We start from the raw sequence: 16,700 nt of genomic DNA on the forward strand, positions 1-16,700 counted from the left end.
TTAAAATGTATCCATAAATATATGTACATAATTAATATTTTTGCACCCATTTAATTGCACCCTAATAGGCCCTTGTGTGTATTTATATTTCCATTAAAGTATTACTGTATGGCTTCCTCAAACTCTAATATGTAAAATATTCGTTATATCTTATTTTTTTAATGTCAAGTCACTAACTAAAACATATCAAATAGGTTATTTCGTATGTAATCACTACTTACCCATTATTATAAGTAGTGCAGGAGATTTCTGGTTTGCGCTAGCACAGGAACAAGTTGGTTGAATTATTAATTGTTGACCAAAAGTTATTTCGACGTTGGCAAAAGTCCTAAAAGGGACCAAGCAGTGTCCCTAACTTATCTCAGTCCTGCCTCTTCGTGTACAAGAACACTAGGCGTTTGCAGTTCTGCAGTCATTCATAGCTTTGGAGTTGAACTGTGACACTTTCTTTCGCAGTTGGTCACACCCATCTCACTCCACGAACTAACAACTTTTGACATTCAAATATCCAACTCATTCAAACAAAATTTAAATTACAAATATGTCTGTTTGTACACAGATGTAAGGATTATACATTTGTATGCACTAAGAGAACTTTAATCAATAAATATGTATTTAAAAACAGGAAATTGTTTCTCTTTCTGCATACATTAATTGTTTTAATGAAACTTTCAAAAAACAAACACATTAAGGATGAAGAAGCATTTTTTATTTGTTTGTTTTGTCTTATTTCAATGTACATACTGGTCTTGTTTCAATGTTGATTTAGGACGTGGGAACCTCCAGGACCAGAGGGTGTGTACCAGTATGACATTCATAGAATGCTTTATTGAGGAAACAGCCCGCTCCCTACAGCGCTTGCTCCCACAAGCTTATTAAAGGCATCGGCTTTGAAGGTCATAAACGGATGAATACTTCTACACCCACTCTATCTACAGATCCGGTTGACCATTGATCTGTAAAATATCATGAATGGATGTTTTGGAATGTGAAGTTTTGGATTCTGTACACATTTCCTGGATGTCCATAGAAGAACAAACCAAATGGCAGTGTCATGCTTCCTACAGAAAAAAATGTGTTATTACTGCCGCTTTGTGCCAGCTTGGGAACTGGTTGCTACCTCCCCAGAGAACTTGCACAGTTATTCACTTCACTTGGCTGGTGACAGCAGATACACCATGTTCCAAAACACAATTCAATTATATTGTATATAAACGACCAGAGAATTAGTTAACCACGTTAGAATTGCACCACTCCACCTTTCCAAGTTAACTTTGACAGTTCTCCTTCCTCGCAAAATCAAATACTTTTCTGTCACTGAACTTTTAATGTCACGACCACATGACAGCATTCCAGTGAATGTGGTATGTTTGCAATCCATCTGCCACATCGGTGTGTACCTTTCATGTCAGTTGGTCCTAAAGATGCCACAAAAAAAGCTGTTAACTTAAATAGTTATTTTAGAGCCTGACAGTATACCATTGGGGACACAGATAAAGGGCTGTATAACCATTCATGGTCAAGTGGAGGACACAGAGCTATTTGGATATACAAGGCCAATAGAAGTCAACGGAGCTTGGTATGGGGTGAGGTGGGTGTGGTATCTGTTGCAGGATGTTTTCCATTTTGCTGTGGAATGTTCCCAGAGGTGTTAGATCACAGCTCAGGCCGATGCATTCCGTTGCGCCACAGCCCACGCAGTACCTCCCAACACATACCGCAGAAACAGAATTAATATGTGAGAGAGCAGAACATCTTTTCTGAGATAACGATAACTGAGATGGCAGCCTAGACTGCATGCTGTGCTGAAACGGCTCGTCATTTAAAAATACAAAATGGCAACACTACAACACTGAAAGTTAGCCAAAACAACATGTCGATGGAAGTGGGTACTATTGATCATGTGCAATGCCGAAAGTTATTGGTCATCCACATCCACTATGTTAGCTAATAGTTACCTTTAAATTCTAGGTCACTTACACAAGTCTCAAATCACTTTTTATTTACTGCATTATTTTATATGGAATACAGGTAGAGTACAAACATTTGACTTACAATCATTTGACTTACAATCTGTATCAAGAAAGCTTTTACAATGATTTTTAATATAATATCAGGTCCATTTCTTGTGAGCTGCAACAAGCAGTGCAGGCAGAGTGACCCTTCTGGGTCAAGACCAAGGTAAAGTAAGAGACCAAGGTTAGCGGTCAAAGGTCAGGTAATTTCAACAGGCCTGTTGTCCAGTCCTGAAGCTTGCAGTCCCCAGGAGGAGAGGGCCCAGGCGCAGCAATGCTTGTACAGGGATGCATAGCTGACAACTTCAACAGGAGCTCAGGGAACGATGTACTTCCTGTGGAAATGAAAGATGAGCAGAGGAACGACAAGAGAGAGACCAGCAGAGTTAAGAGATGAATGCGACCAAGTCAGTCATAACATTCACACATGAAGCCAGTCAGCAATAAGACAGACCACCAAAGCGACACATGTTAGGATCAAACTAAAAGTACATCTAACCACGATATTTAGCTAACAGTTGTTTAACTTCCAGGTGTGTGGAAGACATCTTCCTGAGGCAGGGTATAGTGTTAGACCAGGAAGCAGGCTAGAATGTTGGACAGCATGTCCCCTCAGTAGGGACTGGCCACATGTATGTCCTCAACACATGGCTGTTATCTGTGGAGTGGGGGGGGGGGGGGGGGGGGGGTTCACACGTCAGATCCAACTTGGTTAGCTGCATTCATGGAATGGACCTATGAGTATTCTTCATGTAACACCATCACATAATCAGTTTGCTAACAATTGTTGCCAATTGCTACCAAGCCATTCATAACGTTACATGTTTCCCATGTCATTACAGTTCACACCCAAAGACATGTTCTGGCACGTCCAGTCCCACTGATGGGAAATGTGTGTTACATTACAGGTACACACTGGTACAAACTGTACGGTCAGGCTAATATATTATTGTACAGTTCATTCAAAGGGATCTGTTAACAGTCCATCCTCCAGTAGACGTGCCCCTCCCACTGGGTTGAGACCTCTCACCAGAGAGCCAGCAGTCCAGGGTGCCATTGGCTGAGTTCTTCATGACAGGCAGATGAACAGCAGCCCCCTGCCCTGTGCCTCAGTCTGTGTTGCAAGACCCTGCCCTGTGCCCCCTGCCTCAGTCTGTGTTGCAGGACCCTGCCCTTTGCCCCCTGCCTCAGTCTGTGTTGCAGGACCCTGCCCTTTGCCCCCTCCTTCAGTCTGTGTTGCAGGACCCTGCCCTTTGCCCCCTCCTTCAGTCTGTGTTGCAGGACCCTGCCCTTTGCCCCCTCCTTCAGTCTGTGTTGCAGGACCCTGCCCTTTGCCCCCTGCCTCAGTCTGTGTTGCAGTACCCTGCCCTTTGCCCCCTGCCTCAGTCTGTGTTGCAGGACCCTGCCCTTTTCCCCCTCCTTCAGTCTGTGTTGCAGGTCCCTGCCCTTTGCCCCCTCCTTCAGTCTGTGTTGCAGGACCCTGCCCTGTGCCCCCTGCCTCAGTCTGTGTTGCAGGACCCTGCCCTTTTCCCCCTCCTTCAGTCTGTGTTGCAGGACCCTGCCCTTTTCTCCCTCCTTCAGTCTGTGTTGCAGGACCCTGCCCTTTGCCCCCTGCCTCAGTCTGTGTTGCAGGACCCTGTTCTCACATAGCTCCAACAACAGTCTCATCTGCCACAGAGCAAACGTCTACATCTGTTCCAGGGTCAGTATCACCTGTGGCAAAAAGCAGTCAACACACACTAAGAGACGACATTGGAGACATACAACCGAGAGCACATTGAAGTGACGTCAGGTTGTATTGGGGAAAAGTCAATCTATGAAAACGTATCTAATACTAATACAGCTGAATTGGGAGTGGGGGCATGTACATCAGGGCTCCACAACCTTGTTCCTGGAGCGATAACGTCCTGTAGGTTCCCGCCAACCCTAATCTAGCACACCTGATTCTAATAATTAACTGGTTGATAAGCTGAAATTAGTTTAGTTAAAACTGGGGTTGAAGCAAAAACCAGGAGGGTATCTCTCCAGGAACAGAGTTGGAGAGTCCTGAGGAACATGCACAGACCACTGTTACTATTGTATGAGGTGACTTCTATGTTTCTTACATGATCAATAGCAATTTAGGTGGTCAGCATCTCAGGGTTCTCCTGAGTGACACTCAGATCGAATGGCAAAGATTAAGGCCAAGTGTTGTGTTTTTGGACAAAGACAACAAAATAGAAGCTCCATTCAGTGCTACAACAGTAAATAGAAGCTCCATTCAGTGCTACAACAGTAAATAGAACCTCCATTCAGTGAGCGCTTATCAATTGAACAATCAGAAACAGAAACTGTGGAATTATAAAATAGGACAGTGAGGAATGTTTCAATAATTGCAATCAAATCATGAGCTAAAGGTTAGAACCAATCTCCTTCAATTTCACAGTGTATTCAAAAATAAATATTCCACATGTCCAATTACATATAGTGATATCTACCTGGTGGAAATGGGATTCAAGAGATTAACAAACGGATTCACAAGGGGAGCGACATAGGCAGTATTTAAGTCTAATTTAAACCCTCAATGTAAGCTCTGTGTTACAACGTTAAGTTGCAGCTGCATCACATAGCATCCACTCCGCTAATCAACATGTCTCATGCTATCCGAGGCTTTCAGCGAAGGAGACCAAGGCAGCATCGGAGGGGAAGGTCGAGATGGCCTCTGGCTGTGGGAGAAAAAATAACTGCTACAACAACAAGGTCTGCTGATCGTGCCTGACGGAGGCACTTGACAGTTTCCAATGAGCTATTGCATCTAGTGGGACAGGGGACATGTTGACTAAAAGGCTATTGGACCATAGGCTGGTAGGCTCACAGGGAAATATCCTGTCACACAGTGTCAAGACATATTGGTTGTTTTGCCGCCCCACAGTGATGTCACGTGCACTACTTTGTGCTATACTGGGATTATATCAGTATCAATATCTAAATGTCACATTCATGCTTCTTTCTGACTATCCAACACAGATGTTCGAGACTCATTATGCTAGCTATGTGTTGATAGTTTAGCATTGATTTCATTTTCAGCGGTTCAAGTTTCACAACCTTAACATACAAATGAAATAAATGTGTACTGGTATATGCAGCATGCCATGTTGACAAAGTTATGCTTGTACGCTAAAGTATCATTGAATCGCCTATGTAGCCAATATCCAACATGTAGTTCTGAAGTAGTACTGATGAAGTACATGATGGCATGTAACTAGTTAAAAGGTGTCCCAGTCAGTCCAGTTTTGTGTAAACAGAGGACCAGGATGTTTGTACCTTGAATGTGCGGACTTCTGAGTTCCTGTTGACGACGTTGGGGGATAATAGATTCTTCCAGTCCAGAAGGTCGACCTTATAGGGCACGCAGCTTCAGATACAGAACCCCATCTCTGGACAGAATGGACATACAACACACATATAGAAGAAATTAGTCAATTTTAGATCACATGTTAGGATGGAAAAAAATTGTGATATTGGAAAAATCTATAGCTACATATCACTATTATTTTGAACGACATTATAGTGAAACTTTGACTTGTAATTTAAAACAAATATTTTTTTATTTATAGAATATTTTTGCTAGATAGCGTTAGCTAGCACTAGTCGGCTGTACCTGCACAAAAACTCTGGTGTTTTTCATCCTATAGCTTGTTTTCCATCTTTTTAAATAGCAAGCCAACATGGTTTCAGCACTTTTATTTTTGCCTGACTGGTCAAAACTTGTTTTCTCATGCTCTCTCGTCCCTCTGCAGAATATGGTGAGCAGATTGTTTTGAAACATCAAATCTCAATAACGTTGCAGTATTGAATCGCAATACATATAGAATCGTGAGAATCGCAGTACATATTGTATCGGCACTTAAGTATTGTGATAATATCATATTGTGAGGTCCCTAGTAATTCCCAGCCCCACAAAACAATATGTGCTGCCATTAACAACCATTATTGCAGAATATCACAAACTCACATCAAAGAGTATGGCCCTGATAAGTTATCACCCACTGAGATTTCATGATATGAATCTGAACATTGGTCCAGAAATGTTCACAAACATACAAGTGGTGGACTTACTGAAGATGTGGAGTTCCTTTACTTCAGGTCTATGGACAGCTTCCAGTATCAATGGTCATTTTACTTGAATCTGTAACCACATTAAAACAAGTAGGGCAGCCATTCATCTTTGAACATTTAGTTTGAAAACAATGTGAAAAAGATCCTATGATTTTCTTGTAATAGCGGAGTTTGATCATCCTAACTGACCTTTCCCTGTACTGTATTGTAAAGAGGAAGGGAGAAAAGCATATCAATTGCATACATGGACACATTGCATTACTCACTTTCTAACAAAAATCTTGAAATCTCAATTTTGACATGGACCATCCTGCTTAGCAGAATGACTTTGCAGCATGATTACATTTCATTTGACCTTATTGAGGAGCTGCAGCTCAGGCAACATGGTGGGGGCCATCAGTTCCGCTGTAATCTCCTCATAACAGAGTCCCCTATGCTCTGAAGACATTGAAGAAATGAACACAGAAACACAGCCATTACACACTAAATATACAAAAGTATGTGGACACCCCTATTTCAGCCACACCCGTTGCTGACAGGTGTATATATCGAGCACACAGCCATGCAAAGTCCATAGGCAAACAATGGCAGTAGAATGGTCTTACTAAAGAGCTTAGTGACTTTCAACATGGCACCGTCATAGGATGCCACCATTCCAACATGTCAGTTCGTCAAACTTCTGCCCTGGGGCTTCCCGAGTGGCTCAGCGGTCTAAGGCACTGCATCGCAGTGCTAGAGGCGTCACTACAGATCCGAGTTTGATCCCCGACTGTCGCAGCCGGCCGCGACCGGAAGACCCATGAGACGGCGCACAATTGGCCTAGCGTCTTCCGAGTTAGGAGAGGGTTTGGCCGGCCGGGATGTCCTTGTCCCATCGCGCCCATCGTGCCTCCTGTGGCAGGCCGGGCACATGCACGCTGACACCAGTTGGACGGTGTTTCCTCCGACATATTGGTGCGGCTGGCTTCCGGGTTGAGCGAGCAGTTTGTCATGTTTAAGAGTCGTGTTTCAGAGGACGCATGGTTCTCGACCTTTGCCTCTCCCGAGTCCGTACGGGAGTTGCAGCGATGGGACAAGACTGACTACCAATTGGATATCACAGAATTGGGGTAAATTAATTAATTTTAAAAAAGCTGCCCTGGTCAACTGTAAGTGCTGTTACTGTGAAGTGGAAACATCTACAAGCAACAACAGCTCAGCCGCGAAGTGGTAGGCCACACAAGCTCACAGAACGGGACCGGCGAATGCTGAAGCGCGTAGCACGTAAAAATCGTTTGTCCTTGGTTACAACCCTCACTACAGAGTTCTAAACTGCCTCTGGAGGCAACGTCAGCACAAGAACTGTTCGTCAGGAGCTCCATGAAATGGGTTTCCAGGGCCGAGCAGCCGCACACAAGCCTAAGATCACCATGCGCAATGCCAAACGTCGGCTGGAGTGGTGTAAATCTCGACGCCATTGGACTCCGGAGCAGTGGAAACTGCAGCATATCACCCTGCATCCCACTGCTGGCCTGCTTCTGAAGCTAAGCAGGGCAGGTCCTGTTTGGTCCCTGGATGGGAGACCAGATGCTGCTGGAAGTGGTGTTGGAGGGCCAGTAGGAGGCGCCCTTTCCTCTGGTCTAAAAAAAAATGCCCAATGCCCCATGGCAGTGATTGGGGACATTGCCCTGTGTAGGGTGCCGTCTTTCGGATGGGACGTTAAACAGGTGTCCTGACTCTCTGTGGTCACTAAAGATCCCATGGCACTTATTGTAAGAGTAGGGGTGTTAACCCTGGTGTCCTGGATAAATTCCCAATCTGGCCCTCATTCCATCATGGCCACCTAATCATCCCCAGCTGCCACCAGGAGACTCAGGTTACGTAGGGACTGTTACCTGGAGAATGGAGATCACACACACTTTACCTCAGGGACAACCAAGTAAGGTCCCGGAGGGCCATAGTGTCACTGATTTTCACCCTTTTCTTCTAATCAACTGAGTCAGAACCGGCACGAACTGACCAGACAAGTGAACATTGGCTAATCAATTACAATCAATTGATAAATTAACTACCAGGTAGAAAAGAAAATCAGCAATACTTCAACCTGTGAGGGTCAGAGTTGAAATGCCCTGGTCTAGATGCTGTTCTCTCACTATTCTTAACCACTCATCCCAGACAATTACCACCCCACTCATTATGGTCATTGACTTTTACAGCTGTCAGTAGAAACTCTGATGGACTTCTCTCCTCATGTTACACCACCTCCCTCTTGCTATTCTTAGAATCCGCACCCAAGTCATTATGGTGATTGAAAGTCGGATACTTTAGTTTAGAGCTCTGTCTGTCATGCTATTTTAGAGCTCTAGTAAGCTGTACCAAATTTGGGTATGTCCAGAGATTGTGCGTCTTACCGGTTATCTGTGCTGTGGGCAGGAAAATGGTGGTAGAGCGCACAGAGCAAGGTAGCGATGGCCGAGTTGGAGTGTACCTGGGAGAGGACAAGCACAGGATAACAGAGCGCTACGTCAGACTCAGACATAGCAATAAATCAAAATCACAGTGTTGATGTTTGCACATATCATAATAGAGTCACTTTTTTGTGAATAGGTCCCATGAACAAATGAGGAATTTGGCCTGTGCAAAACAGTTTTGAATTGTTATCTACCTGACGTCCTTTGTGCTCATAAAAGCTCTACTTAAAAAATAAAGGCTTCGGTTAAGTGTGTGTTTAGGCTGGTTCAAACCATTGTGGCGGCTTGGAGAGAGAAATCACTTGTTTAGATTAGTGTGGGTGAGGGGTTGCCTCGCAGCCTCTTAAAACACCAGCTGAAGAGATTAGTTCTCAACCCACGAGCTGCCACTCATCCAGTCTACATGGCAACGGATAAAGCGAACTGGCTGGGTGGGATGTTGTGGTTTTTACTATGTGTATTACAGGGAGAGGTGAAAACAACAGCACTATTTACTACATGAGTCAGCTTGATAACAAGACCCACAAACATACTGTAGAGTAACATAATGACTGAGAACAGCTGTTTATTTAGCGCCCCTCAAATTCATTTTCAGAAACTTGTTCCTGAACAATATTACTATGTTTCAATCACACCATTCCCTATGCTGAGACTAAGCTCACTGGTGAACTCTGTAGCTACACAAAATGAGAAGAGAAGTGTTTCACTTCAGGTTTCATGATGAGCCAGACTGACAGGGCCGTATGGTGATTGGTTACTACGCAGAATGAAAGCGCTCTCTACAGACCACATCGAGAGAGAGGGCGAGCGAGAGATTGAAATAAAGACGCCATGTGTCTGCTCCCCTCTACAATCTTTCCTGATGCAGGTGTGTGTTGATGGCAGGAATAGGTTGAGAATACTACAATAAGGCCATTCAAATTGCGACCTTGAAGTTATGTGGGCCTGAAATTGTCCACCTAAAAATAAGGCAAGTCTAAAATCAAAGGGTTTGTACAGTAAATGTTGAGGACGAGTCAGATTTAGCATCAGTAATGAGTATTGTTACGTACAAAAAGACACCTTAGTCACTGCTTGCGTAGCCCTGGGATATTTGAACTGCATTTGTTATGAAGAACACTCACGTAACAGGACTCCTCTCCCACATCTCATTATACAGTGGCAAGAAAAGTATGTGAACCCTTTGGAATTACCTGGATTTCTGCATACATCTGCTCTCCATCTTAGTCACAACAATAGACAAACACAGTGTGCTTAAACTAATAAACAAATTATTGTATTCTTCTTGTCTATATTGAACACATAATTGAAACATTCATATGTGAACCCCTAGGCTAATGTCTTCTCCAAAAGCTAATTGGAGTCAGGAGTCCGCTAACCTGGAGTCCAATCAATGAGACGAGATTGGAGATGTTGGTTAGAGCTGCCTTGCCCTAAAAAAAAACTACATTTGAGTTCGCTATTCACAAGAAGCTTTGCCAGCTTTGCCCATGCCTCGAACAAAAGAGATCTCAGAAGACCTAAGATTAAGAATGGTTGACTTGCATAAAGCTGGAAAGGGTTACAAAAGTATCTCTAAAAGCCTTGATGTTCATCAGTCCATGGTAAGAAAAACTGTCTATAAATGGAGAGTTCCGTACTGTTGCTACTCTCCCTAGGAGTGGCCGTCCTGCAAAGATGACTGCAAGAGCACAGTGCAGAATGCTCAGTGAGGTTCAGAAGAATCCTAGAGTGTCAGCTAAAGACTTACAGAAATCTCTGGAACATGCTAACATCTCTGTTGATGAGTCTACGATACGTAAAACACTAAACAAGAATGGTGTTCATGGGAGGACTCCACGCAAGAAGCCACTGCTGAAAAACATTACTGCACGTCTGAAGTTTGCAAAAGTGCACCTGGATGTTCCACAGCGCTCCTGGCAAAATATTCTGTGGACAGATAACACTAAAGTTGAGTTGTTTGGAAGGAACACAATACACTGTGTGGAGAAAAAGAAAAGGCACAGCACACCAACATCAACACCTCATCCCAACTGTATGGTGGAGGGAGCATCATGGTTTGGTGCTGCTTTGCTGCCTCAGGGCCTAAACAGCTTGCCATCATCAACCAAAAAATGAATTCAAGTTTATCAAACAGTTTTATAAAGATGAATGGTCCAACATTCCTCCTGGCCGTTGTGCAGTTCTGATCCGCAACTACAGAAAATGTTTGATTGAGTTTATTGCTGCCAAAGGAGGGTCAACCGGTTAATAAATGCAAGGGTTCACATATATTTTTCCAACCCACACTGTGAATGTTTGCATGGTGTGTTCAATAAAGACATGAAAACGTATAATTGTCTGTGTGTTATTAGTTTAAGCAGACTGTGTTTGTCTATTGTTGTGACTTCGATGGAGATCAGAACAAATTTTATGACCAATTTATGCAGAAAACCAGGTAATTCCAAAGGGTTCGCATACGTTTTCTTGCCACTGTACATGTTGTTCCATTATCTAGGTCTGTCGCAAAACATACAATCTACATCGATACAGATGACATGTGAAAGGTACAACACATAGGCAAAAGATAGTATGAGCAATATCTGTGTAGGCTATAACCATTGGAGAGGCTGGTTGAAACATCTCACCTCCCTCCTCCCAGGACGAGCATGCCATGTGGTGGGTCATAGTTCTGGTCCTCTTGTGGAGGACGTGGCAGAGCTCCAGCACCTTCAGGTTACCAGAGCCAGCCATCACCATGGACAACAACATGCTCAGACACATCTCTAAGTTATAGTGGCCCGTCTGGCAGAAGAGAGAGCAAATTGGTTGTGGTGATTTTGATGCAAACTTTAAACTTGACTTTATTCTATTGCCTTATATGGACATTATGGTTACATTGGACAGAAGCATGAGAGTAGTGCAACTTACAACTGTTGCTGATGTCAAACACTGCATGAAGTTCCTTGCGAAATTTTACTGTGAAAGAAACAGAAGGGTTACAGACGAACTAGCCAATTAACTCCAACTTATTTTGAAATGTTCGCTTCTTACCAAGCAGTCGAATGCGTCAGAGTTGGCCGAGCCAGCGAAGTGGAATCCCACAGTCATACAGGTTCCAGCAATTATGTGGTCATGGGCTTGCCTGAGGACAGGAGTCGTCCCACACATCATCATGTGACTAAACACACCATCTCTGTCTCTTATATCCAGCCATGCTGAAAGAGCTAGGAAAACTTGTAGTCAGTTTGTAGTCACGCTATGGTTTTCATGTTCAAATCCTCCGAAACCACTGGATTCCCAATGTTCTCTTGGATTATGTGGATGCAAAACAAAGAAAATATATTGTGTTAGCGTTGTAAAAACTGTGGGATACTAACTAATTTAATACTGTTGATGTGTAAATTGGTCAGGCTGCAGGAAATGTCTGAGGCTTGTTGCCAGTCATATCCTCTTGGCACTGAAGCCTCATTTGAGGACCGAAACGTGTTTCCTTATTAGCGTTGATGTCATTCATTATGACTAACTACCAACATTAAGAGCCTTGGAACCAACCTCTAATGTCTATGGACATCTACACTGTTGGCCTTAAGAACCCGATGCCGAACTCATAATATTATTACCACAGGTCCTGTGTAGAGGTTTGTGCTGGCAGTGACTTGTGTCTAATGAGCCAAGGTGTTTGTGTGCATATTGAGGGGTGTTACCGGAGGCACATTGCTGCTTTCGAGTTGGGCAGAATCTCATCCCAAATGATGATACACCTGGCCAGTGTCTGAGGAGGGAGAGGAGACAGTGCCAAGCTTCTATATCCACAAAGTCAGATTCCACAGCCACAAAGTCAAAATTGGCAACAAAAATGTGCTTTTAGGTCTTAAGTTAAGGTGAGGCATAAGGTTAGCAGTATGGTTAAGATTAGGTTTAAAATCAAATTTTAAGAAGATACATTGTAGAAATGGGCGGGGTTTATGACTTTGTGGGTTTAGAAGTGAGTGACGACCTAAAATGTGTGAGTGTACAGGATCAGCTATTTTACTGAACAAAAATATTAACGCAACATGTAAAGCGTTGGTCCCATGTTTCATGAGCTGAAATAAAAGATCCCAGAAATGTTGCAAATCAAGTAAGGCCCGCAACCCCCAAGGAAAATGTGGCGCCCCCCACCTAGGTTGGGAACCACTGACGGAGAGCTCCGGGGGTCTGGCTCAGTGAAAAAGACAGGTCTGTACTGACCCAGAGTACACTGAAATAAGGCAGGTCTGTACTGACCCAGAGTGCAGTCCAGGAGGAACATGGTGTCTGGAGCTTTCAGCCTACCCGCGATAGACCTATGAGAGGGTGAGAAAGAGTTGTTAATGGAAGCCTGAGCCTATTGTCCAATACGGGAACAGAACCAGGAAAAACCTAAAATGATTCAAAATGCCTTTTTTCCCCAGTTATAAGCTATGTGTTGGAGCGCTGGGGTCAAGATGTTCTGTGAGGCACCATGCAAGATTAGATGGGAGATTGAAGAGTCAAATCTAGTAGAACACGGCATTACTTTTCGTTGAAGGGTATCTAAAGATGAGAGTGTGGTGGAATCAATTATCACCTGTTGTTGGTCTTCAGGTAGATCATAGCCAGGGTCGCTCCAGGACAGGTGACGTCCACGTTGATGACCAGAAACCCCCACACTTGGGACATTCTTAAGTCTCTGGTCATAGTATTCTGTTAGACCATGGTTTTGTGCCTCCAGGAAAAAATGTCATATGTTAGATGGGGATCAACTGACAGACAGTAGGCCTACAAGGAAGGAAAGTTTTCTTGAAGGTTGCTAATTGTACTTCTCCATGATCTGGTAGCTGGGGGACTTGTGTTTTTCTCTGTTGATACTGGTGTGGGTGCCTCGATGCCCTACCACCATATAGAGCTGCTCAGGTACATTCAGGTTAGTCATACCTACAGTTGAAGTCGGAAGTTTACATACACTTAGGTTGGAGTCATTAAACTTGATTTTTAACCACTCTGCAAATTTCTTGTTAACAAACTATAGTTTTGGCAAGTCAGTTAGGACATCTACTTATTATTTCACTGCATCACAATTCCAGTGGGTCAGAAGTTTACATACACTAAGTTGACTGTGCCTTTAAACAGCTTTGAAAATTCCAGAAAATGATGTCATGGCTTTAGAAGCTTCTGATAGGCTAATTGACATCATTTGACCCAATTGGAGGTGTACCTGTGGATGTATTTCAAGGCCTACCTTCAAACTTAGTGCCTCTTTGCTTGACATCATGGGAAAAATCTAAAGAAATCAGCCAAGACTTCAAAAAGAATTGTAGACAATTGTAGACCAAGCCTGGTTCATCCTTGTGAGCAATTTCCAAAATGCCTGAAGATACCACGTTCATCTGCACAAACAATAGTATGCAAGTATAAACACCATGGGACCACGCAGCCGTCAAAACACTTAGGAACAAGACGCGTTCTGTCTCCTAGAGATGAACGTACTTGTGTGTGAAAAGTGCAAATCAATCCCAGAACAACAGCAAAAGACCTTGTGAAGATGCTGGAGGAAACAGGTACAAAAGTATCTATATCCACAGTAAAACGAGTCCTATATCAACATAACCTGAAAGGCCGCTCAGCAAGGAAGAAGACACTGCTCCAAAATCGCCATAAAAAAGCCAGACTATGGTTTGCAAATGCACATGGGGACAAAGATCATACTTTTTGGAGAAATGTCCTCTGGTCTGATGAAACAAAAATAGAACTGTTTGGCCATAATGACTATCGTTATGTTTGGAGGAAAAAGGGGGAGGCTTGCAAGCCGAAGAACACCATCCCAACCATGAAGCACGGGGTGGCAGCATCATGTTGTGGGGGTGCTTGCTGCAGGAGGGATTGGTGCACTTCACAAAATAGATGGCATCATGAGGCAGGAAAATGATGTGGATATATTGAAGCAACATCTCAAGACATCAGTCAGGAAGTTAAAGCATGGTCGCAAATGGGTCTTCCAAATGGATAATGACCCCAAGCACACTTCCAAAGTTGTGGTAAAATGGCTTAAGGACAACAAAGTCAAGGTATTGGAGTGGCCATCACAAAGCCCTGACCTCAATCCTATAGAAAATGTGTGGGCAGAACTGAAAAGGCGTGTGCGAGCAAGGAGGCCTACAAACCTGACTCAGTTACACCAGCTCTGTCAGGAGGAATGGGCCAAAATGCACCCAACTTATTGTGGGAAGCTTGTGGAAGGCTAACTGAAACGTTTGACATAAATTAAACAATTTAAAGGCAATGCTGCCAAATACTAATTGAGTGTATGTAAACGTCTGACCCACTGGGAATGTGATAAAAGAAAAAAAAGCTGAAATAAATCATTCGCTCTACTATTATTATGACATTTCACATTCTTAAAATAAAGTGGTGATCCTAAGTGACCTAAAACAGGGAATATTTACTAGGATTAAATGTCAGGAATTGTGAAAAACTGAGATTAAATGTATTTGGCTAAGGTCTATGTAAACTTCTGACTTCAACTGTATTAGGTTACTGCCATGCATAAAGCATACAATATGGTCTTTTAGATGAGTCCTGGGGGAAGGCTAATGATACATTGATACCCTTTTATTATTTATCAGCCTTTTAAAGTATGAAGATTGCTTTCCATGCAAGACTTTCTTTTTTTCGCCGCTCTACATAAACAGTTGATAACTTCCTGCAAAACAGTACATCATATAACATTATTACACCACTACATATTTACAACACAAAATGTTTAAAACCACTATACAACAATATCACAACGTACACTACAGGTCAAAAGTTTTAGATCACCTACTCATTCAAGTGTTTTTCTTTATTTTTACTATTTTCTACATTGTAGAATAACAGTGAAGACATCAAAACTATAAAATAACACATATGGATTCACGTAGTAACCAAAAAGGTGTTAAACAAATCAAAACATATTTTATATGTGAGATTCTTCAAAATCACCACCCTTTGCCTTGATGACAGCTTTGCATACTCTCGGCATTCCCTCAACCAGCTTCACCTGGAATGCTTTTCCAACAGTCTTGAAGGAGTTCACACATATTATGAGCACTTGTTGGCTGCTTTTCCTTCACTCTGCGGTCAAACTCATCCCAAACCATCTCAATTGGGTTGAGGTCCTCTGATGCAGCACTCCATCACTCTCCTTCTTGGTCAAATAGCCTGGAGGTGTGTTGGGTCATTGTCCTGTTAAAAAACAAATGATAGTCCCACTAAGTGCTAACCAGATGGAATGGCATATTGCTGCTGAATGCTGTGGTAACGATGCTGGTTAAGTGTGCCTTGAATTCTAAATAAATCACAGAAAGTGTCACCAGAAAAACACCCCACGCCATCACACCTCCTCCTCCATGCTTTACGGTGGGAAATACACATGTGGAGATCATCCATTCACCCACACCATGTCTCACAAAGACACAGCGGTTGGAACCAAAAATCTCCAATTTGGACTCCAGACCAAAGGACAGATTTCCACCGGTCTAATGTCCATTGCTCGTGTTTCTTTGCCCAAGCAAGTCTCTTCTTCTTATTGGTGTCCTTTAGGAGTAGTTTCTTTGCAGCAATTCGACCATGAAGGCCAAATTAACGCAGTCTCCTCTGAAGAGTTGATGTTGAGATGTGTCTGTTACTTGAACTCTGTGAAGCATTTATTTGGGCTGCAATTTCTGAGGCTTGTAACTCTAATGAACTTATCCTCTGCAGCAGAGGTAAATCTGGGTCTTCCTTTCCTGTGGCGGTCCTCATGAGAGCCAGTTTCATCATAGCGCTTGATGGTTTTTGCAACTGCACTTGAAGAGACATTCAAAGTTCATGAAATTTTCCGGATTGACTGACCTTCATGTCTTAACCTCTTGTGGCTGAAGGGGCAGTATTGAGTAGCTTGGATGAAAGGTGCACAGAGGTGCCCAGAGTAAACAGCCTGCTCCTCAGTCATAGTTGCGAATATATGCATATTATTATTAGTATTGGATAGAAAACACTCTGAAGTTTCTAAAACTGTTTGAATTATGTCTGTGAGTATAACAGAACTCATATGGCAGGCAAAAATCTGAGAAGAATTACAAACAGGAAGTGGAAATTCTGAGGCTGGTCGAATTTCAACCAAGATCCCATTGAA

General features: G+C 43.0%; 1 protein-coding gene across 22 annotated transcripts in view; it reads right to left on the reverse strand.

Moving 5' to 3' along the window:
• Window positions 1-687: 687 nt before the first annotated feature.
• Window positions 688-16,700, reverse strand: part of LOC129836468 (fap1 adhesin-like) — a 35,699-nt gene continuing 19,686 nt past the window's right edge. For 7 of the 22 annotated variants that reach the window (XM_055902695.1, XM_055902688.1, XM_055902686.1 and 4 more), the window contains 9 exons: window positions 13,134-13,271; window positions 12,250-12,870; window positions 11,597-11,852; window positions 11,474-11,521; window positions 11,191-11,347; window positions 8,504-8,580; window positions 6,114-6,551; window positions 5,319-5,431; window positions 688-2,350 (listed from right to left, as the gene is read on the reverse strand). The gene's annotated coding sequence lies outside the window, so the exon portion shown is untranslated. Of the gene's footprint in view, window positions 2,351-5,318; window positions 5,432-6,113; window positions 6,552-8,503; window positions 8,581-11,190; window positions 11,348-11,473; window positions 11,522-11,596; window positions 11,853-12,249; window positions 12,871-13,133; window positions 15,770-16,700 lie in introns of all 22 variants that reach the window. The other 15 variants (XM_055902683.1, XM_055902690.1, XM_055902678.1 and 12 more) reach the window with 15 other exon arrangements.

This window comes from Salvelinus fontinalis, chromosome 37 (genome assembly GCF_029448725.1).
Source record: "Salvelinus fontinalis isolate EN_2023a chromosome 37, ASM2944872v1, whole genome shotgun sequence".
Lineage (NCBI taxonomy): Eukaryota > Metazoa > Chordata > Actinopteri > Salmoniformes > Salmonidae > Salvelinus > Salvelinus fontinalis.